Source organism: Nothobranchius furzeri, chromosome 4 (genome assembly GCF_043380555.1).
Source record: "Nothobranchius furzeri strain GRZ-AD chromosome 4, NfurGRZ-RIMD1, whole genome shotgun sequence".
In the NCBI taxonomy this organism is placed as follows: domain Eukaryota; kingdom Metazoa; phylum Chordata; class Actinopteri; order Cyprinodontiformes; family Nothobranchiidae; genus Nothobranchius; species Nothobranchius furzeri.
The window spans coordinates 28,869,450-28,894,616 of NC_091744.1; positions in this window are offsets into that span (position 1 = coordinate 28,869,450).

The window sequence follows — 25,167 nt, forward strand, 5'->3', positions numbered from 1 at the left end:
AATTGTGCTTCGTGCAACATAATTCTGGGTGCCATTTACAAACCATAAGTGCTAATGACTCCATTCCTTTTTGTGGTTGTAGGGGCTGTTGATTGGAGTATACTAAAACAAACCTGATCTCTCTAGGACATTCAGAAGCCAAGTTATAAGCACACAAATGTGTAACTGGACTACTTCTTTAAATTGACACCAGATCCGGTGACCTTTGGGACATGGTTTGACCCCCTTAGGAAAGTGCTATCATCATGAAACATTCAGATCACTTACAACTCAATAGATTCTACCTTCCTGTAACGTTTCAGCCTGATTGGACCTTGTTTTCACACAAATGGTCCCAGAATGATGTGAAATTGTGCTTCGTGCAACATAATTCTGGGTGCCATTTACAAACCATAAGTGCTAATGACTCCATTCCTTTTTGTGGTTGTAGGGGCTGTTGATTGGAGTACACTAAAACAAACCTGACCTCTATAGGACATTCAGAAGCCAAGTTATAAGCCCACAAAGGTGTAACTGGACTACTTCTTTAAAGTGACACCAGGCCCGGTGACCTTTGGGACATGGTTTGACCCCCTATAGGAATTTGAGATCATCATGAAACGTTCAGATCACTTACAACTCAATAGATTCTACCTTCTTGTAACGTTTCAGCCTGATTCGACCTTGTTTTCACACAAATGGACCCAGAATGATGTGAAATTGTCCTTCGTGCAACATAATTCTGGGTGCCATTTACAAACCATAAGTGCTAATGACTCCATTCCTTTTTGTGGTTGTAGGGGCTGTTGATTGGAGTATACTAAAACAAACCTGATCTCTCTAGGACATTCAGAAGCCAAGTTATAAGCCCACAAATGTGTAACTGGACTACTTCTTTAAATTGACACCAGATCCGGTGACCTTTGGGACATGGTTTGACCCCCTTAGGAAAGCGCTATCATCATGAAACGTTCAGATCACTTACAACTCAATAGATTCTAGCTTTCAGTAACGTTTCAGCCTGATTGGACCTTGTTTTCACACAAATGAACCCAGAATGATGTGAAATTGTGCTTCGTGCAAAATAATTCTGGGTGCCATTTACAAACCATAAGTGCTAATGACTCCATTCCTTTTTGTGGTTGTAGGGGCTGTTGATTGGAGTACACAAAAACAAACCTAACCTCTCTTGGACATTCAGAAGCCAAGTTATAAGCCCACAAAGGTGTAACTGGACTACTTCTTTAAAGTGACACCAGGCCCGGTGACCTTTGGGACATGGTTTTACCCCCTATAAGAATGTGCGATCATCTTGAAACATTCAGATCACTTACAACTCAATAGATTCTACCTTCTTGTAGCGTTTCAGCCTGATTGGACCTTGTTTTCACACAAATGGACCCAGAATGATGTGAAATTGTGCTTCGCGCAACATAATTCTGGGTGCCATTTACAAACCATAAGTGCTAATGACTCCATTCCTTTTGTGGTTGTAGGGGCTGTTGATTGGAGTACACTAAAACAAACCTGATCTCTCTAGGACATTCAGAAGCCAAGTTATAAGCCCACAAATGTGTAACTGGACTACTTCTTTAAATTGACACCAGATCCGGTGATCTTTGGGACATGGTTTGACCCCCTTAGGAAAGTGCTATCATCATGAAACGTTCAGATCACTTACAACTCAGTAGATTCTACCTTCCTGTAACGTTTCAGCCTGATTGGACCTTGTTTTCACACAAATGAACCCAGAATGATGTGAAATTGTGCTTCGTGCAACATATTTCTGGGTGCCATTTAAAAACCATAAGTGCTAATGACTCCATTCCTTTTTGTGGTTGTAGGGGCTGTTGATTGGAGTACACTAAAACAAACCTGACCTCTCTAGGACATTCAGAAGCCAAGTTATAAGCCCACAAATGTGTAACTGGACTACTTCTTTAAAGTGACACCAGATCCGGTGACCTTTGGGACATGGTTTGACCCCCTTAGGAAAGTGCGATCATCATGAAACGTTCAGATCACTTACAACTCAATAGATTCTACCTTCCTGTATTGTTTCAGCCTGATTGGACCTTGTTTTCACACAAATGAACCCAGAATGATGTGAAATTGTGCTTCGTGCAACATAATTCTGGGTGCCATTTAAAAACCATAAGTGCTAATGTCTCCATTCCTTTTTGTGGCTGTAGGGGCTGTTGATTGGAGTACACTAAAGCAAACCTGATCACTCTAGGACATTCAGAAGCCAAGTTATAAGCCCACAAATGTGTAACTGGACTACTTCTTTAAATTGACACCAGATCCGGTGACCTTTGGGACATGGTTTGACCCCCTTAGGAAAGTGCTATCATCATGAAACGTTCAGATCAATTACAACTCAATAGATTCTACCTTCCTGTAATGTTTCAGCCTGATTGGACCTTGTTTTCACACAAATGAACCCAGAATGATGTGAAATTGTGCTTCGTGCAACATAATTCTGGGTGCCATTTAAAAACCATAAGTGCTAATGACTCCATTCCTTTTTGTGGTTGTAGGGGCTGTTGATTGGAGTATACTAAAACAAACCTGATCTCTCTAGGACATTCAGAAGCCAAGTTATAAGCCCACAAATGTGTAACTGGACTACTTCTTTAGACACCAGATCCGATGAGCTTTGGGACATGGTTTGACCCCCTTAGGGAAGTGCTATCATCATGAAACGTTCAGATCACTTACAACTTAATAGATTCTACCTTCCTGTAATGTTTCAGCCTGATTGGACCTTGTTTTCACACAAATGGACCCAGAATGATGTGAAATTGTGCTTCGTGCAACATAATTCTGGGTGCCATTTACAAACCATAAGTGCTAATGACTCCATTCCTTTTTGTGGTTGTAGGGGCTGTTGATTGGAGTATACTAAAACAAACCTGATCTCTCTGGTACATTCAGAAGCCAAGTTATAAGCCCACAAATGTGTAACTGGACTACTTCTTTAAATTGACACCAGATCCGGTGACCTTTGGGACATGGTTTGACCCCCTTAGGAAAGCGCTATCATCATGAAACGTTCAGATCACTTACAACTCAATAGATTCTAGCTTCCAGTAACGTTTCAGCCTGATTGGACCTTGTTTTCACACAAATGAACCCAGAATGATGTGAAATTGTGCTTCGTGCAACATAATTCTGGGTGCCATTTAAAAACCATAAGTGCTAATGACTCCATTCCTTTTTGTGGTTGTAGGGGCTGTTGATTGGAGTACACTAAAACAACCCTGACCTCTCTAGGACATTCAGAAGCCAAGTTATTAGCCCACAAATGTGTAACTGGACTACTTCTTTAAAGTGACACCAGATCCGGTGACCTTTGGGACATGGTTTGACCCCCTTAGGAAAGTGAGATCATCATGAAACGTTCAGATCACTTACAACTCAATAGATTCTACCTTCCTGTATTGTTTCAGCCTGATTGGACCTTGTTTTCACACAAATGAACCCAGAATGATGTGAAATTGTGCTTCGTGCAACATAATTCTGGGTGCCATTTAAAAACCATAAGTGCTAATGTCTCCATTCCTTTTTGTGGCTGTAGGGGCTGTTGATTGGAGTACACTAAAGCAAACCTGATCACTCTAGGACTTTCAGAAGCCAAGTTATAAGCCCACAAATGTGTAACTGGACTACTTCTTTAAATTGACACCAGATCCGGTGACCTTTGGGACATGGTTTGACCCCCTTAGGAAAGTGCTATCATCATGAAACGTTCAGATCACTTACAACTCAATAGATTCTACCTTCCTGTAACGTTTCAGCCTGATTGAACCTTGTTTTCACACAAATGAACCCAGAATGATGTGAAATTGTGCTTCGTGCAACATAATTCTGGGTGCCATTTAAAAACCATAAGTGCTAATGACTCCATTCCTTTTTGTGGTTGTAGGGGCTGTTGATTGGAGTATACTAAAACAAACCTGATCTCTCTAGGACATTCAGAAGCCAAGTTATAAGCCCACAAATGTGTAACTGGACTACTTCTTTAAATTGACACCAGATCCGGTGACCTTTGGGACATGGTTTGACCCCCTTAGGAAAGTGCTGTCATCATGAAACGTTCAGATCACTTACAACTCAATAGATTCTACCTTCCTGTAACGTTTCAGCCTGATTGGACCTTGTTTTCACACAAATGGACCCAGAATGATGTGAAATTGTGCTTCGTGCAACATAATTCTGGGTGCCATTTACAAACCATAAGTGCTAATGACTCCATTCCTTTTTGTGGTTGTAGGGGCTGTTGATTGGAGTACACTAAAACAAACCTGACCTCTATAGGACATTAGAAGCCAAGTTATAAGCCCACAAAGGTGTAACTGGACTACTTCTTTAAAGTGACACCAGGCCCGGTGACCTTTGGGACATGGTTTGACCCCCTATAGGAATTTGAGATCATCATGAAACGTTCAGATCACTTACAACTCAATAGATTCTACCTTCTTGTAACGTTTCAGCCTGATTGGACCTTGTTTTCACACAAATGGACCCAGAATGATGTGAAATTGTGCTTCGTGCAACATAATTCTGGGTGCCATTTACAAACCATAAGTGCTAATGACTCCATTCCTTTTTGTGGTTGTAGGGGCTGTTGATTGGAGTATACTAAAACAAACCTGATCTCTCTAGGACATTCAGAAGCCAAGTTATAAGCCCACAAATGTGTAACTGGACTACTTCTTTAGACACCAGATCCGATGACCTTTGGGACATGGTTTGACCCCCTTAGGGAAGTGCTATCATCATGAAACGTTCAGATCACTTACAACTTAATAGATTCTACCTTCCTGTAATGTTTCAGCCTGATTGGACCTTGTTTTCACACAAATGGACCCAGAATGATGTGAAATTGTGCTTCGTGCAACATAATTCTGGGTGCCATTTACAAACCATAAGTGCTAATGACTCCATTCCTTTTTGTGGTTGTAGGGGCTGTTGATTGGAGTACACTAAAACAAACCTGACCTCTATAGGACATTCAGAAACCAAGTTATAAGCCCACAAAGGTGTAACTGGACTACTTCTCTAAAGTGACACCAGGCCCGGTGACCTTTGGGACATGGTTTGACCACCTATAGGAATTTGAGATCATCATGAAACGTTCAGATCACTTACAACTCAATAGATTCTACCTTCTTGTAATGTTTCAGCCTGATTGGACCTTGTTTTCACACAAATGGACCCAGAATGATGTGAAATTGTGCTTCGTGCAACATAATTCTGGGTGCCATTTACAAACCATAAGTGCTAATGACTCCATTCCTTTTTGTGGTTGTAGGGGCTGTTGATTGGAGTATACTAAAACAAACCTGATCTCTCTAGTACATTCAGAAGCCAAGTTATAAGCCCACAAATGTGTAACTGGACTACTTCTTTAAATTGACACCAGATCCGGTGACCTTTGGGACATGGTTTGACCCCCTTAGGAAAGCGCTATCATCATGAAACGTTCAGATCACTTACAACTCAATAGATTCTAGCTTCCAGTAACGTTTCAGCCTGATTGGACCTTGTTTTCACACAAATGGACCCAGAATGATGTGAAATTGTGCTTCGTGCAACATAATTCTGGGTGCCATTTACAAACCATAAGTGCTAATGACTCCATTCCTTTTTGTGGTTGTAGGGGCTGTTGATTGGAGTACACTAAAACAAACCTGACCTCTATAGGACATTCAGAAGCCAAGTTATAAGCCCACAAAGGTGTAACTGGACTACTTCTTTAAAGTGACACCAGGCCCGGTGACCTTTGGGACATGGTTTGACCACCTATAAGAATTTGAGATCATCATGAAACGTTCAGATCACTTACAACTCAATAGATTCTACCTTCTTGTAACGTTTCAGCCTGATTGGACCTTGTTTTCACACAAATGGACCCAGAATGATGTGAAATTGTGCTTCGTGCAACATAATTCTGGGTGCCATTTACAAACCATAAGTGCTAATGACTCCATTCCTTTTTGTGGTTGTAGGGGCTGTTGATTGGAGTATACTAAAACAAACCTGATCTCTCTAGTACATTCAGAAGCCAAGTTATAAGCCCACAAATGTGTAACTGGACTACTTCTTTAAATTGACACCAGATCCGGTGACCTTTGGGACATGGTTTGACCCCCTTAGGAAAGTGCGATCATCATGAAACGTTCAGATCACTTACAACTCAATAGATTCTACCTTCTTGTATTGTTTCAGCCTGATTGGACCTTGTTTTCACACAAATGAACCCAGAATGATGTGAAATTGTGCTTCGTGCAACATAATTCTGGGTGCCATTTAAAAACCATAAGTGCTAATGTCTCCATTCCTTTTTGTGGCTGTAGGGGCTGTTGATTGGAGTACACTAAAGCAAACCTGATCACTCTAGGACATTCAGAAGCCAAGTTATAAGCCCACAAATGTGTAACTGGACTACTTCTTTAAATTGACACCAGATCCGGTGACCTTTGGGACATTGTTTGACCCCCTTAGGAAAGTGCTATCATCATGAAACGTTCAGATCACTTACAACTCAATAGATTCTACCTTCCTGTAACGTTTCAGCCTGATTGGACCTTGTTTTCACACAAATGAACCCAGAATGATGTGAAATTGTGCTTCGTGCAACATAATTCTGGGTGCCATTTAAAAACCATAAGTGCTAATGACTCCATTCCTTTTTGTGGTTGTAGGGGCTGTTGATTGGAGTATACTAAAACAAACCTGATCTCTCTAGGACATTCAGAAGCCAAGTTATAAGCCCACAAATGTGTAACTGGACTACTTCTTTAGACACCAGATCCGATGACCTTTGGGACATGGTTTGACCCCCTTAGGGAAGTGCTATCATCATGAAACGTTCAGATCACTTACAACTCAATAGATTCTACCTTCCTGTAATGTTTCAGCCTGATTGGACCTTGTTTTCACACAAATGGACCCAGAATGATGTGAAATTGTGCTTCGTGCAACATAATTCTGGGTGCCATTTAAAAACCATAAGTGCTAATGACTCCATTCCTTTTTGTGGTTGTAGGGGCTGTTGATTGGAGTACACTAAAACAAACCTGATCTCTCTAGGACATTCAGAAGCCAAGTTATAAGCCCACAAATGTGTAACTGGACTACTTCTTTAAATTGACACCAGATCCGGTGACCTTTGGGACATGGTTTGACCCCCTTAGGAAAGTGCTATCATCATGAAACGTTCAGATCACTTACAACTCAATAGATTCTACCTTCCTGTAACGTTTCAGCCTGATTGGACCTTGTTTTCACACAAATGGACCCAGAATGATGTGAAATTGTGCTTCGTGCAACATAATTCTGGGTGCCATTTACAAACCATAAGTGCTAATGACTCCATTCCTTTTTGTGGTTGTAGGGGCTGTTGATTGGAGTACACTAAAACAAACCTGACCTCTATAGGACATTCAGAAGCCAAGTTATAAGCCCACAAATGTGTAACTGGACTACTTCTTTAAATTGACACCAGATCCGGTGACCTTTGGGACATGGTTTGACCCCCTTAGGAAAGTGCTATCATCATGAAACGTTCAGATCACTTACAACTCAATAGATTCTACCTTCCTGTAACGTTTCAGCCTGATTGGACCTTGTTTTCACACAAATGGACCCAGAATGATGTGAAATTGTGCTTCGTGCAACATAATTCTGGGTGCCATTTACAAACCATAAGTGCTAATGACTCCATTCCTTTTTGTGGTTGTAGGGGCTGTTGATTGGAGTACACTAAAACAAACCTGACCTCTATAGGACATTCAGAAGCCAAGTTATAAGCCCACAAAGGTGTAACTGGACTACTTCTTTAAAGTGACACCAGGCCCGGTGACCTTTGGGACATGGTTTGACCACCTATAGGAATTTGAGATCATCATGAAACGTTCAGATCACTTACAACTCAATAGATTCTACCTTCTTGTAACGTTTCAGCCTGATTGGACCTTGTTTTCACACAAATGGACCCAGAATGATGTGAAATTGTGCTTCGTGCAACATAATTCTGGGTGCCATTTACAAACCATAAGTGCTAATGACTCCATTCCTTTTTGTGGTTGTAGGGGCTGTTGATTGGAGTATACTAAAACAAACCTGATCTCTCTGGTACATTCAGAAGCCAAGTTATAAGCCCACAAATGTGTAACTGGACTACTTCTTTAAATTGACACCAGATCCGGTGACCTTTGGGACATGGTTTGACCCCCTTAGGAAAGCGCTATCATCATGAAACGTTCAGATCACTTACAACTCAATAGATTCTAGCTTCCAGGAACGTTTCAGCCTGATTGGACCTTGTTTTCACACAAATGAACCCAGAATGATGTGAAATTGTGCTTCGTGCAACATAATTCTGGGTGCCATTTAAAAACCATAAGTGCTAATGACTCCATTCCTTTTTGTGGTTGTAGGGGCTGTTGATTGGAGTACACTAAAACAACCCTGACCTCTCTAGGACATTAAGAAGCCAAGTTATAAGCCCACAATTTTGTAACTGGACTACTTCTTTAAAGTGACACCAGATCCGGTGACCTTTGGGACATGGTTTGACCCCCTTAGGAAAGTGCGATCATCATGAAACGTTCAGATCACTTACAACTCAATAGATTCTACCTTCCTGTATTGTTTCAGCCTGATTGGACCTTGTTTTCACACAAATGAACCCAGAATGATGTGAAATTGTGCTTCGTGCAACATAATTCTGGTTGCCATTTAAAAACCATAAGTGCTAATGTCTCCATTCCTTTTTGTGGCTGTAGGGGCTGTTGATTGGAGTACACTAAAGCAAACCTGATCACTCTAGGACATTCAGAAGCCAAGTTATAAGCCCACAAATGTGTAACTGGACTACGTCTTTAAATTGACACCAGATCCGGTGACCTTTGGGACATGGTTTGACCCCCTTAGGAAAGTGCTATCATCATGAAACGTTCAGATCACTTACAACTCAATAGATTCTACCTTCCTGTAACGTTTCAGCCTGATTGGACCTTGTTTTCACACAAATGAACCCAGAATGATGTGAAATTGTGCTTCGTGCAACATAATTCTGGGTGCCATTTAAAAACCATAAGTGCTAATGACTCCATTCCTTTTTGTGGTTGTAGGGGCTGTTGATTGGAGTATACTAAAACAAACCTGATCTCTCTAGGACATTCAGAAGCCAAGTTATAAGCCCACAAATGTGTAACTGGACTACTTCTTTAAATTGACACCAGATCCGGTGACCTTTGGGACATGGTTTGACCCCCTTAGGAAAGTGCTATCATCATGAAACGTTCAGATCACTTACAACTCAATAGATTCTACCTTCCTGTAACGTTTCAGCCTGATTGGACCTTGTTTTCACACAAATGGACCCAGAATGATGTGAAATTGTGCTTCGTGCAACATAATTCTGGGTGCCATTTACAAACCATAAGTGCTAATGACTCCATTCCTTTTTGTGGTTGTAGGGGCTGTTGATTGGAGTACACTAAAACAAACCTGACCTCTATAGGACATTCAGAAGCCAAGTTATAAGCCCACAAAGGTGTAACTGGACTACTTCTTTAAAGTGACACCAGGCCCGGTGACCTTTGGGACATGGTTTGACCCCCTATAGGAATTTGTAATCATCATGAAACGTTCAGATCACTTACAACTCAATAGATTCTACCTTCTTGTAACGTTTCAGCCTGATTGGACCTTGTTTTCACACAAATGGACCCAGAATGATGTGAAATTGTGCTTCGTGCAACATAATTCTGGGTGCCATTTACAAACCATAAGTGCTAATGACTCCATTCCTTTTTGTGGTTGTAGGGGCTGTGGATTGGAGTATAGTAAAACAAACCTGATCTCTCTAGGACATTCAGAAGCCAAGTTATAAGCCCACAAATGTGTAACTGGACTACTTCTTTAGACACCAGATCCGATGACCTTTGGGACACGGTTTGACCCCCTTAGGGAAGTGCTATCATCATGAAACGTTCAGATCACTTACAACTTAATAGATTCTACCTTTCTGTAATGTTTCAGCCTGATTGGACCTTGTTTTCACACAAATGGACCCAGAATGATGTGAAATTGTGCTTCGTGCAACATAATTCTGGGTGCCATTTACAAACCATAAGTGCTAATGACTCCATTCCTTTTTGTGGTTGTAGGGGCTGTTGATTGGAGTACACTAAAACAAACCTGATCTCTCTAGGACATTCAGAAGCCAAGTTATAAGCCCACAAATGTGTAACTGGACTACTTCTTTAAATTGACACCAGATCCGGTGACCTTTGGGACATGGTTTGACCCCCTTAGGAAAGTGCTATCATCATGAAACATTCAGATCACTTACAACTCAATAGATTCTACCTTCCTGTAACGTTTCAGCCTGATTGGACCTTGTTTTCACACAAATGGACCCAGAATGATGTGAAATTGTGCTTCGTGCAACATAATTCTGGGTGCCATTTACAAACCATAAGTGCTAATGACTCCATTCCTTTTTGTGGTTGTAGGGGCTGTTGATTGGAGTACACTAAAACAAACCTGACCTCTATAGGACATTCAGAAGCCAAGTTATAAGCCCACAAAGGTGTAACTGGACTACTTCTTTAAAGTGACACCAGGCCCGGTGACCTTTGGGACATGGTTTGACCACCTATAGGAATTTGAGATCATCATGAAACGTTCAGATCACTTACAACTCAATAGATTCTACCTTCTTGTAACGTTTCAGCCTGATTGGACCTTGTTTTCACACAAATGGACCCAGAATGATGTGAAATTGTGCTTCGTGCAACATAATTCTGGGTGCCATTTACAAACCATAAGTGCTAATGACTCCATTCCTTTTTGTGGTTGTAGGGGCTGTTGATTGGAGTATACTAAAACAAACCTGATCTCTCTAGTACATTCAGAAGCCAAGTTATAAGCCCACAAATGTGTAACTGGACTACTTCTTTAAATTGACACCAGATCCGGTGACCTTTGGGACATGGTTTGACCCCCTTAGGAAAGCGCTATCATCATGAAACGTTCAGATCACTTACAACTCAATAGATTCTAGCTTCCAGTAACGTTTCAGCCTGATTGGACCTTGTTTTCACACAAATGGACCCAGAATGATGTGAAATTGTGCTTCGTGCAACATAATTCTGGGTGCCATTTACAAACCATAAGTGCTAATGACTCCATTCCTTTTTGTGGTTGTAGGGGCTGTTGATTGGAGTACACTAAAACAAACCTGACCTCTATAGGACATTCAGAAGCCAAGTTATAAGCCCACAAAGGTGTAACTGGACTACTTCTTTAAAGTGACACCAGGCCCGGTGACCTTTGGGACATGGTTTGACCACCTATAAGAATTTGAGATCATCATGAAACGTTCAGATCACTTACAACTTAATAGATTCTAGCTTCCAGTAACGTTTCAGCCTGATTGGACCTTGTTTTCACACAAATGAACCCAGAATGATGTGAAATTGTGCTTCGTGCAACATAATTCTGGGTGCCATTTAAAAACCATAAGTGCTAATGACTCCATTCCTTTTTGTGGTTGTAGGGGCTGTTGATTGGAGTACACTAAAACAACCCTGACCTCTCTAGGACATTCAGAAGCCAAGTTATAAGCCCACAAATGTGTAACTGGACTACTTCTTTAAAGTGACACCAGATCCGGTGACCTTTGGGACATGGTTTGACCCCCTTAGGAAAGTGCGATCATCATGAAACGTTCAGATCACTTACAACTCAATAGATTCTACCTTCCTGTATTGTTTCAGCCTGATTGGACCTTGTTTTCACACAAATGAACCCAGAATGATGTGAAATTGTGCTTCGTGCAACATAATTCTGGGTGCCATTTAAAAACCATAAGTTCTAATGTCTCCATTCCTTTTTGTGGCTGTAGGGGCTGTTGATTGGAGTACACTAAAGCAAACCTGATCACTCTAGGACATTCAGAAGCCAAGTTATAAGCCCACAAATGTGTAACTGGACTACTTCTTTAAATTGACACCAGATCCGGTGACCTTTGGGACATGGTTTGACCACCTATAGGAATTTGAGATCATCATGAAACGTTCAGATCACTTACAACTCAATAGATTCTACCTTCTTGTAACATTTCAGCCTGATTGGACCTTGTTTTCACACAAATGGACCCAGAATGATGTGAAATTGTGCTTCGTGCAACATAATTCTGGGTGCCATTTACAAACCATAAGTGCTAATGACTCCATTCCTTTTTGTGGTTGTAGGGGCTGTTGATTTGAGTATACTAAAACAAACCTGATCTCTCTAGTACATTCAGAAGCCAAGTTATAAGCCCACAAATGTGTAACTGGACTACTTCTTTAAATTGACACCAGATCCGGTGACCTTTGGGACATGGTTTGACCCCCTTAGGAAAGCGCTATCATCATGAAACGTTCAGATCACTTACAACTCAATAGATTCTAGCTTCCAGTAACGTTTCAGCCTGATTGGACCTTGTTTTCACACAAATGGACCCAGAATGATGTGAAATTGTGCTTCGTGCAACATAATTCTGGGTGCCATTTACAAACCATAAGTGCTAATGACTCCATTCCTTTTTGTGGTTGTAGGGGCTGTTGATTGGAGTACACTAAAACAAACCTGACCTCTATAGGACATTCAGAAGCCAAGTTATAAGCCCACAAAGGTGTAACTGGACTACTTCTTTAAAGTGACACCAGGCCCGGTGACCTTTGGGACATGGTTTGACCACCTATAAGAATTTGAGATCATCATGAAACGTTCAGATCACTTACAACTCAATAGATTCTACCTTCTTGTAACGTTTCAGCCTGATTGGACCTTGTTTTCACACAAATGGACCCAGAATGATGTGAAATTGTGCTTCGTGCAACATAATTCTGGGTGCCATTTACAAACCATAAGTGCTAATGACTCCATTCCTTTTTGTGGTTGTAGGGGCTGTTGATTGGAGTATACTGAAACAAACCTGATCTCTCTAGTACATTCAGAAGCCAAGTTATAAGCCCACAAATGTGTAACTGGACTACTTCTTTAAATTGACACCAGATCCGGTGACCTTTGGGACATGGTTTGACCCCCTTAGGAAAGCGCTATCATCATGAAACGTTCAGATCACTTACAACTCAATAGATTCTACCTTCCTGTATTGTTTCAGCCTGATTGGACCTTGTTTTCACACAAATGAACCCAGAATGATGTGAAATTGTGCTTCGTGCAACATAATTCTGGGTGCCATTTAAAAACCATAAGTGCTAATGTCTCCATTCCTTTTTGTGGCTGTAGGGGCTGTTGATTGGAGTACACTAAAGCAAACCTGATCACTCTAGGACATTCAGAAGCCAAGTTATAAGCCCACAAATGTGTAACTGGACTACTTCTTTAAATTGACACCAGATCCGGTGACCTTTGGGACATGGTTTGACCCCCTTAGGAAAGTGCTATCATCATGAAACGTTCAGATCACTTACAACTCAATAGATTCTACCTTCCTGTAACGTTTCAGCCTGATTGGACCTTGTTTTCACACAAATGAACCCAGAATGATGTGAAATTGTGCTTCATGCAACATAATTCTGGGTGCCATTTAAAAACCATAAGTGCTAATGACTCCATTCCTTTTTGTGGTTGTAGGGGCTGTTGATTGGAGTATACTAAAACAAACCTGATCTCTCTAGGACATTCAGAAGCCAAGTTATAAGCCCACAAATGTGTAACTGGACTACTTCTTTAGACACCAGATCCGATGACCTTTGGGACATGGTTTGACCCCCTTAGGGAAGTGCTATCATCATGAAACGTTCAGATCACTTACAACTTAATAGATTCTACCTTCCTGTAATGTTTCAGCCTGATTGGACCTTGTTTTCACACAAATGGACCCAGAATGATGTGAAATTGTGCTTCGTGCAACATAATTCTGGGTGCCATTTACAAACCATAAGTGCTAATGACTCCATTCCTTTTTGTGGTTGTAGGGGCTGTTGATTGGAGTACACTAAAACAAACCTGATCTCTCTAGGACATTCAGAAGCCAAGTTATAAGCCCACAAATGTGTAACTGGACTACTTCTTTAAATTGACACCAGATCCGGTGACCTTTGGGACATGGTTTGACCCCCTTAGGAAAGTGCTATCATCATGAAACGTTCAGATCACTTACAACTCAATAGATTCTACCTTCCTGTAACGTTTCAGCCTGATTGGACCTTGTTTTCACACAAATGGACCCAGAATGATGTGAAATTGTGCTTCGTGCAACATAATTCTGGGTGCCATTTACAAACCATAAGTGCTAATGACTCCATTCCTTTTTGTGGTTGTAGGGGCTGTTGATTGGAGTACACTAAAACAAACCTGACCTCTATAGGACATTCAGAAGCCAAGTTATAAGCCCACAAAGGTGTAACTGGACTACTTCTTTAAAGTGACACCAGGCCCGGTGACCTTTGGGACATGGTTTGACCCCCTATAGGAATTTGAGATCATCATGAAACGTTCAGATCACTTACAACTCAATAGATTCTACCTTCTTGTAACGTTTCAGCCTGATTGGACCTTGTTTTCACACAAATGGACCCAGAATGATGTGAAATTGTGCTTCGTGCAACATAATTCTGGGTGCCATTTACAAACCATAAGTGCTAATGACTCCATTCCTTTTTGTGGTTGTAGGGGCTGTTGATTGGAGTATACTAAAACAAACCTGATCTCTCTAGTACATTCAGAAGCCAAGTTATAAGCCCACAAATGTGTAACTGGACTACTTCTTTAAATTGACACCAGATCCGGTGACCTTTGGGCCATGGTTTGACCCCCTTAGGAAAGCGCTATCATCATGAAACGTTCAGATCACTTACAACTCAATAGATTCTAGCTTCCAGTAACGTTTCAGCCTGATTGGACCTTGTTTTCACACAAATGGACCCAGAATGATGTGAAATTGTGCTTCGTGCAACATAATTCTGGGTGCCATTTACAAACCATAAGTGCTAATGACTCCATTCCTTTTTGTGGTTGTAGGGGCTGTTGATTGGAGTACACTAAAACAAACCTGACCTCTAAAGGACATTCAGAAGCCAAGTTATAAGCCCACAAAGGTGTAACTGGACTACTTCTTTAAAGTGACACCAGGCCCGGTGACCTTTGGGACATGGTTTGACCACCTATAAGAATTTGAGATCATCATGAAACGTTCAGATCACTTACAACTCAATAGATTCTACCTTCTTGTAACGTTTCAGCCTGATTGGACCTTGTTTTCACACAAATGGACCCAGAATGATGTGAAATTGTGCTTCGTGCAACATAATTCTGGGTGCCATTTACAAACCATAAGTGCTAATGACTCCATTCCTTTTTGTGGTTGTAGGGGCTGTTGATTGGAGTTAACTAAAACAAACCTGATCTCTCTAGTACATTCAGAAGCCAAGTTATAAGCCCACAAATGTGTAACTGGACTACTTCTTTAAATTGACACCAGATCCGGTGACCTTTGGGACATGGTTTGACCCCCTTAGGAAAGCGCTATCATCATGAAACGTTCAGATCACTTACAACTCAATAGATTCTAGCTTCCAGTAACGTTTCAGCCTGATTAGACCTTGTTTTCACACAAATGAACCCAGAATGATGTGAAATTGTGCTTCGTGCAACATAATTCTGGGTGCCATTTAAAAACCATAAGTGCTAATGACTCCATTCCTTTTTGTGGTTGTAGGGGCTGTTGATTGGAGTACACTAAAACAACCCTGACCTCTCTAGGACATTCAGAAGCCAAGTTATAAGCCCACAAATGTGTAACTGGACTACTTCTTTAAAGTGACACCAGATCCGGTGACCTTTGGGACATGGTTTGACCCCCTTAGGAAAGTGCGATCATCATGAAACGTTCAGATCACTTACAACTCAATAGATTCTACCTTCCTGTATTGTTTCAGCCTGATTGGACCTTGTTTTCACACAAATGAACCCAGAATGATGTGAAATTGTGCTTCGTGCAACATAATTCTGGGTGCCATTTAAAAACCATAAGTGCTAATGTCTCCATTCCTTTTTGTGGCTGTAGGGGCTGTTGATTGGAGTACACTAAAGCAAACCTGATCACTCTAGGAAATTCAGAAGCCAAGTTATAAGCCCACAAATGTGTAACTGGACTACTTCTTTAAATTGACACCAGATCCGGTGACCTTTGGGACATGGTTTGACCCCCTTAGGAAAGTGCTATCATCATGAAACGTTCAGATCACTTACAACTCAATAGATTCTACCTTCCTGTAACGTTTCAGCCTGATTGGACCTTGTTTTCACACAAATGAACCCAGAATGATGTGAAATTGTGCTTCATGCAACATAATTCTGGGTGCCATTTAAAAACCATAAGTGCTAATGACTCCATTCCTTTTTGTGGTTGTAGGGGCTGTTGATTGGAGTATACTAAAACAAACCTGATCTCTCTAGGACATTCAGAAGCCAAGTTATAAGCCCACAAATGTGTAACTGGACTACTTCTTTAGACACCAGATCCGATGACCTTTGGGACATGGTTTGACCCCCTTAGGGAAGTGCTATCATCATGAAACGTTCAGATCACTTACAACTTAATAGATTCTACCTTCCTGTAATGTTTCAGCCTGATTGGACCTTGTTTTCACACAAATGGACCCAGAATGATGTGAAATTGTGCTTCGTGCAACATAATTCTGGGTGCCATTTACAAACCATAAGTGCTAATGACTCCATTCCTTTTTGTGGTTGTAGGGGCTGTTGATTGGAGTACACTAAAACAAACCTGATCTCTCTAGGACATTCAGAAGCCAAGTTATAAGCCCACAAATGTTTAACTGGACTACTTCTTTAAATTGACACCAGATCCGGTGACATTTGGGACATGGTTTGACCCCCTTAGGAAAGTGCTATCATCATGAAACGTTCAGATCACTTACAACTCAATAGATTCTACCTTCCTGTAACGTTTCAGCCTGATTGGACCTTGTTTTCACACAAATGGACCCAGAATGATGTGAAATTGTGCTTCGTGCAACATAATTCTGGGTGCCATTTACAAACCATAAGTGCTAATGACTCCATTCCTTTTTGTGGTTGTAGGGGCTGTTGATTGGAGTACACTAAAACAAACCTGACCTCTATAGGACATTCAGAAGCCAAGTTATAAGCCCACAAAGGTGTAACTGGACTACTTCTTTAAAGTGACACCTGGCCCGGTGACCTTTGGGACATGGTTTGACCCCCTATAGGAATTTGAGATCATCATGAAACGTTCAGATCACTTACAACTCAATAGATTCTACCTTCTTGTAACGTTTCAGCCTGATTGGACCTTTTTTTCACACAAATGGACCCAGAATGATGTGAAATTGTGCTTCGTGCAACATAATTCTGGGTGCCATTTACAAACCATAAGTGCTAATGACTCCATTCCTTTTTGTGGTTGTAGGGGCTGTTGATTGGAGTATACTAAAACAAACCTGATCTCTCTAGTACATTCAGAAGCCAAGTTATAAGCCCACAAATGTGTAACTGGACTACTTCTTTAAATTGACACCAGATCCGGTGACCTTTGGGACATGGTTTGACCCCCTTAGGAAAGCGCTATCATCATGAAACGTTCAGATCACTTACAACTCAATAGATTCTAGCTTCCAGTAACGTTTCAGCCTGATTGGACCTTGTTTTCACACAAATGAACCCAGAATGATGTGAAATTGTGCTTCGTGCAAAATAATTCTGGGTGCCATTTACAAACCATAAGTGCTAATGACTCCATTCCTTTTTGCGGTTGTAGGGGCTGTTGATTGGAGTACACTAAAACAAACCTAACCTCTCTAGGACATTCAGAAGCCCAGTTATAAGCCCACACATGTGTAACTGGACTACTTCTTTAAATTGACACCAGATCCAGTGACCTTTGGGACATGGTTTGACCCCCTTAGGAAAGTGCTATCATCATGAAACGTTCAGATCAGTTACAACTCAGTAGATTCTACCTTCCTGTAACGTTTCAGCCTGATTGGACCTTGTTTTCACACAAATGGACCCAGAATGATGTGAAATTGTGCTTCGTGCAAAATAATTCTGGGTGCCATTTACAAACCATAAGTGCTAATGACTCCATTCCTTTTTGTGGTTGTAGGGGCTGTTGATTGGAGTACACTAAAACAAACCTAACCTCTCTAGGACATTCAGAAGCCAAGTTATAAGCCCACACAGGTGTAACTGGACTACTTCTTTAAAGTGACACTTGGCCCGGTGACCTTTGGGACATGGTTTGACCCCCTATAGGAATGTGCGATCATCTTGAAACGTTCAGATCACTTACAACTGAATAGATTCTACCTTCTTGTAGCGTTTCAGCCGGATTGGACCATGTTTTCACACAAATTGACCCAGAATGATGTGAAATTGTGCTTCGTGCAACATAATTCTGGGTGCCACTTACAAACCATAAGTGCTAATGACTCCATTCCTTTTTGTGGTTGTAGGGGCTGTTGATTGGAGTACACTAAAACAAACTAACCTCTCTAGGACATTCAGAAGCCAAGTTATAAGCCCACAAAGGTGTAACTGGACTACTACTTTAAAGTGACACCAGGCCCGGTGACCTTTGGAACATGGTTTTACCCCCTATAGGAATGTGCGATCATCTTGAAACGTTCAGATCACTTACAACTCAATAGATTCTACCTTCTTGTAGCGTTTCAGCCTGATTGGACCTTGTTTTCACACAAATGGACCCAGAATGATGTGAAATTGTGCTTCATGCAACATAATTCTGGGTGCCATTTACAAACCATAAGTGCTAATGACTCCATTCCTTTTTGGGGTAATGGGGGTTGTTAATTGGAGTACGCTAAAACAAAGCTGATCTCTCTAGGACATTCAGAAGCCAAGTTATAAGCCCACAAATGTGTAACTGGACTACTTCTTTAAATTGACACCAGTTCCGGTGACCTTTGGGACATGGTTTGACCCCATTAGGAAAGTGCTATCATCATGAAACGTTCAGATCACTTACAACTCAGTAGATTCTACCTTCCTGTAACGTTTCAGCCTGATTGGACCTTGTTTTCACACAAATGGACCCAGAATGATGTGAAATTGTGCTTCGTGCAAAATAATTCTGGGTGCCATTTACAAACCATAAGTGCTAATGACTCCATTCCTTTTTGTGGTTGTAGGGGCTGTTGATTGGAGTACACTAAAACAAACCTAACCTCTCTAGGACATTCAGAAGCCAAGTTATAAGCCCACACAGGTGTAACTGGACTACTTCTTTAAAGTGACACTTGGCCCGGTGACCTTTGGGACATGGTTTGACCCCCTATAGGAATGTGCGATCATCTTGAAACGTTCAGATCACTTACAACTGAATAGACTCTACCTTCTTGTAGCGTTTCAGCCGGATTGGACCTTGTTTTCACACAAATTGACCCAGAATGATGTGAAATTGTGCTTCGTGCAACATAATTCTGGGTGCCACTTACAAACCATAAGTGCTAATGACTCCATTCCTTTTTGTGGTTGTAGGGGCTGTTGATTGGAGTACACTAAAACAAACTAACCTATCTAGGACATTCAGAAGCCAAGTTATAAGCCCACAAAGGTGTAACTGGACTACTACTTTAAAGTGACACCAGGCCCGGTGACCTTTGGAACATGGTTTTACCCCCTATAGGAATGTGCGATCATCTTGAAACGTTCAGATCACTTACAACTCAATAGATTCTACCTTCTTGTAGCGTTTCAGCCTGATTGGACCTTGTTTTCACACAAATGGACCCAGAATGATGTGAAATTGTGCTTCATGCAACATAATTCTGGGTGCCATTTACAAACCATAAGTGCTAATGACTCCATTCCTTTTTGGGGTAATGGGGGTTGTTAATTGGAGTACGCTAAAACAAAGCTGATCTCTCTAGGACATTCAGAAGCCAAGTTATAAGCCCACAAATGTGTAACTGGACTACTTCTTTAAGTTGACACCAGTTCCGGTGACCTTTGGGACATGGTTTGACCCCATTAGGAAAGTGCTATCATCATGAAACGTTCAGATCACTTACAACTCAATAGATTCTACCTTCCTGTAACGTTTCAGCCTGATTGGACCTTGTTTTCACACAAATGAACCCAGAATGATGTGAAATTGTGCTTCATGCAACATAATTCTGGGTGCCATTTAAAAACCATAAGTGCTAATGACTCCATTCCTTTTTGTGGTTGTAGGGGCTGTTGATTGGAGTATACTAAAACAAACCTGATCTCTCTAGGACATTCAGAAGCCAAGTTATAAGCCCACAAATGTGTAACTGGACTACTTCTTTAGACACCAGATCCGATGACCTTTGGGACATGGTTTGACCCCCTTAGGGAAGTGCTATCATCATGAAACGTTCAGATCACTTACAACTTAATAGATTCTACCTTCCTGTAATGTTTCAGCCTGATTGGACCTTGTTTTCACACAAATGGACCCAGAATGATGTGAAATTGTGCTTCGTGCGACATAATTCTGGGTGCCATTTACAAACCATAAGTGCTAATGACTCCATTCCTTTTTGTGGTTGTAGGGGCTGTTGATTGGAGTACACTAAAACAAACCTGATCTCTCTAGGACATTCAGAAGCCAAGTTATAAGCCCACAAATGTGTAACTGGACTACTTCTTTAAATTGACACCAGATCCGGTGACCTTTGGGACATGGTTTGACCCCCTTAGGAAAGTGCTATCATCATGAAACGTTCAGATCACTTACAACTCAATAGATTCTACCTTCCTGTAACGTTTCAGCCTGATTGGACCTTGTTTTCACACAAATGGACCCAGAATGATGTGAAATTGTGCTTCGTGCAACATAATTCTGGGTGCCATTTACAAACCATAAGTGCTAATGACTCCATTCCTTTTTGTGGTTGTAGGGGCTGTTGATTGGAGTACACTAAAACAAACCTGACCTCTATAGGACATTCAGAAGCCAAGTTATAAGCCCACAAAGGTGTAACTGGACTACTTCTTTAAAGTGACACCAGGCCCGGTGACCTTTGGGACATGGTTTGACCACCTATAAGAATTTGAGATCATCATGAAACGTTCAGATCACTTACAACTCAATAGATTCTACCTTCTCTTAACGTTTCAGCCTGATTGGACCTTGTTTTCACACAAATGGACCCAGAATGATGTGAAATTGTGCTTCGTGCAACATAATTCTGGGTGCCATTTACAAACCATAAGTGCTAATGACTCCATTCCTTTTTGTGGTTGTAGGGGCTGTTGATTGGAGTATACTAAAACAAACCTGATCTCTCTAGTACATTCAGAAGCCAAGTTATAAGCCCACAAATGTGTAACTGGACTACTTCTTTAAATTGACACCAGATCCGGTGACCTTTGGGACATGGTTTGACCCCCTTAGGAAAGCGCTATCATCATGAAACGTTCAGATCACTTACAACTCAATAGATTCTAGCTTCCAGTAACGTTTCAGCCTGATTGGACCTTGTTTTCACACAAATGAACCCAGAATGATGTGAAATTGTGCTTCGTGCAACATAATTCTGGGTGCCATTTAAAAACCATAGGTGCTAATGACTCCATTCCTTTTTGTGGTTGTAGGGGCTGTTGATTGGAGTACACTAAAACAACCCTGACCTCTCTAGGACATTCAGAAGCCAAGTTATAAGCCCACAAATGTGTAACTGGACTACTTCTTTAAATTGACACCAGATCCGGTGACCTTTGGGACATGGTTTGACCACCTATAGGAATGTGCGATCATCTTGAAACGTTCAGATCACTTACAACTCAATAGATTCTACCTTCTTGTAGCGTTTCAGCCTGATTGGACCTTGTTTTCACACAAATGGACCCAGAATGATGTGAAATTGTGCTTCATGCAACATAATTCTGGGTGCCATTTACAAACCATAAGTGCTAATGACTCCATTCCTTTTTGGGGTAATGGGGGTTGTTAATTGGAGTACGCTAAAACAAAGCTGATCTCTCTAGGACATTCAGAAGCCAAGTTATAAGCCCACAAATGTGTAACTGGACTACTTCTTTAAGTTGACACCAGTTCCGGTGACCTTTGGGACATGGTTTGACCCCATTAGGAAAGTGCTATCATCATGAAACGTTCAGATCACTTACAACTCAATAGATTCTACCTTCCTGTAACGTTTCAGCCTGATTGGACCTTGTTTTCACACAAATGAACCCAGAATGATGTGAAATTGTGCTTCATGCAACATAATTCTGGGTGCCATTTAAAAACCATAAGTGCTAATGACTCCATTCCTTTTTGTGGTTGTAGGGGCTGTTGATTGGAGTATACTAAAACAAACCTGATCTCTCTAGGACATTCAGAAGCCAAGTTATAAGCCCACAAATGTGTAACTGGACTACTTCTTTAGACACCAGATCCGATGACCTTTGGGACATGGTTTGACCCCCTTAGGGAAGTGCTATCATCATGAAACGTTCAGATCACTTACAACTTAATAGATTCTACCTTCCTGTAATGTTTCAGCCTGATTGGACCTTGTTTTCACACAAATGGACCCAGAATGATGTGAAATTGTGCTTCGTGCGACATAATTCTGGGTGCCATTTACAAACCATAAGTGCTAATGACTCCATTCCTTTTTGTGGTTGTAGGGGCTGTTGATTGGAGTACACTAAAACAAACCTGATCTCTCTAGGACATTCAGAAGCCAAGTTATAAGCCCACAAATGTGTAACTGGACTACTTCTTTAAATTGACACCAGATCCGGTGACCTTTGGGACATGGTTTGACCCCCTTAGGAAAGTGCTATCATCATGAAACGTTCAGATCACTTACAACTCAATAGATTCTACCTTCCTGTAACGTTTCAGCCTGATTGGACCTTGTTTTCACACAAATGGACCCAGAATGATGTGAAATTGTGCTTCGTGCAACATAATTCTGGGTGCCATTTACAAACCATAAGTGCTAATGACTCCATTCCTTTTTGTGGTTGTAGGGGCTGTTGATTGGAGTACACTAAAACAAACCTGACCTCTATAGGACATTCAGAAGCCAAGTTATAAGCCCACAAAGGTGTAACTGGACTACTTCTTTAAAGTGACACCAGGCCCGGTGACCTTTGGGACATGGTTTGACCACCTATAAGAATTTGAGATCATCATGAAACGTTCAGATCACTTACAACTCAATAGATTCTACCTTCTCTTAACGTTTCAGCCTGATTGGACCTTGTTTTCACACAAATGGACCCAGAATGATGTGAAATTGTGCTTCGTGCAACATAATTCTGGGTGCCATTTACAAACCATAAGTGCTAATGACTCCATTCCTTTTTGTGGTTGTAGGGGCTGTTGATTGGAGTATACTAAAACAAACCTGATCTCTCTAGTACATTCAGAAGCCAAGTTATAAGCCCACAAATGTGTAACTGGACTACTTCTTTAAATTGACACCAGATCCGGTGACCTTTGGGACATGGTTTGACCCCCTTAGGAAAGCGCTATCATCATGAAACGTTCAGATCACTTACAACTCAATAGATTCTAGCTTCCAGTAACGTTTCAGCCTGATTGGACCTTGTTTTCACACAAATGAACCCAGAATGATGTGAAATTGTGCTTCGTGCAACATAATTCTGGGTGCCATTTAAAAACCATAGGTGCTAATGACTCCATTCCTTTTTGTGGTTGTAGGGGCTGTTGATTGGAGTACACTAAAACAACCCTGACCTCTCTAGGACATTCAGAAGCCAAGTTATAAGCCCACAAATGTGTAACTGGACTACTTCTTTAAAGTGACACCAGATCCGGTGACCTTTGGGACATGGTTTGACCCCCTTAGGAAAGTGCGATCATCATGAAACGTTCAGATCACTTACAACTCAATAGATTCTACCTTCCTGTATTGTTTCAGCCTGATTGGACCTTGTTTTCACACAAATGAACCCAGAATGATGTGAAATTGTGCTTCGTGCAACATAATTCTGGGTGCCATTTAAAAACCATAAGTGCTAATGTCTCCATTCCTTTTTGTGGCTGTAGGGGCTGTTGATTGGAGTACACTAAAGCAAACCTGATCACTCTAGGACATTCAGAAGCCAAGTTATAAGCCCACAAATGTGTAACTGGACTACTTCTTTAAATTGACACCAGATCCGGTGACCTTTGGGACATGGTTTGACCCCCTTAGGAAAGTGCTATCATCATGAAACGTTCAGATCACTTACAACTCAATAGATTCTACCTTCCTGTAACGTTTCAGCCTGATTGGACCTTGTTTTCACACAAATGAACCCAGAATGATGTGAAATTGTGCTTCATGCAACATAATTCTGGGTGCCATTTAAAAACCATAAGTGCTAATGACTCCATTCCTTTTTGTGGTTGTAGGGGCTGTTGATTGGAGTATACTAAAACAAACCTGATCTCTCTAGGACATTCAGAAGCCAAGTTATAAGCCCACAAATGTGTAACTGGACTACTTCTTTAGACACCAGATCCGATGACCTTTGGGACATGGTTTGACCCCCTTAGGGAAGTGCTATCATCATGAAACGTTCAGATCACTTACAACTTAATAGATTCTACCTTCCTGTAATGTTTCAGCCTGATTGGACCTTGTTTTCACACAAATGGACCCAGAATGATGTGAAATTGTGCTTCGTGCAACATAATTCTGGGTGCCATTTACAAACCATAAGTGCTAATGACTCCATTCCTTTTTGTGGTTGTAGGGGCTGTTGATTGGAGTACACTAAAACAAACCTGATCTCTCTAGGACATTCAGAAGCCAAGTTATAAGCCCACAAATGTGTAACTGGACTACTTCTTTAAATTGACACCAGATCCGGTGACCTTTGGGACATGGTTTTACCCCCTTAGGAAAGTGCTATCATCATGAAACGTTCAGATCACTTACAACTCAATAGATTCTACCTTCCTGTAACGTTTCAGCCTGATTGGACCTTGTTTTCACACAAATGGACCCAGAATGATGTGAAATTGTGCTTCGTGCAACATAATTCTGGGTGCCATTTACAAACCATAAGTGCTAATGACTCCATTCCTTTTTGTGGTTGTAGGGGCTGTTGATTGGAGTACACTAAAACAAACCTGACCTCTATAGGACA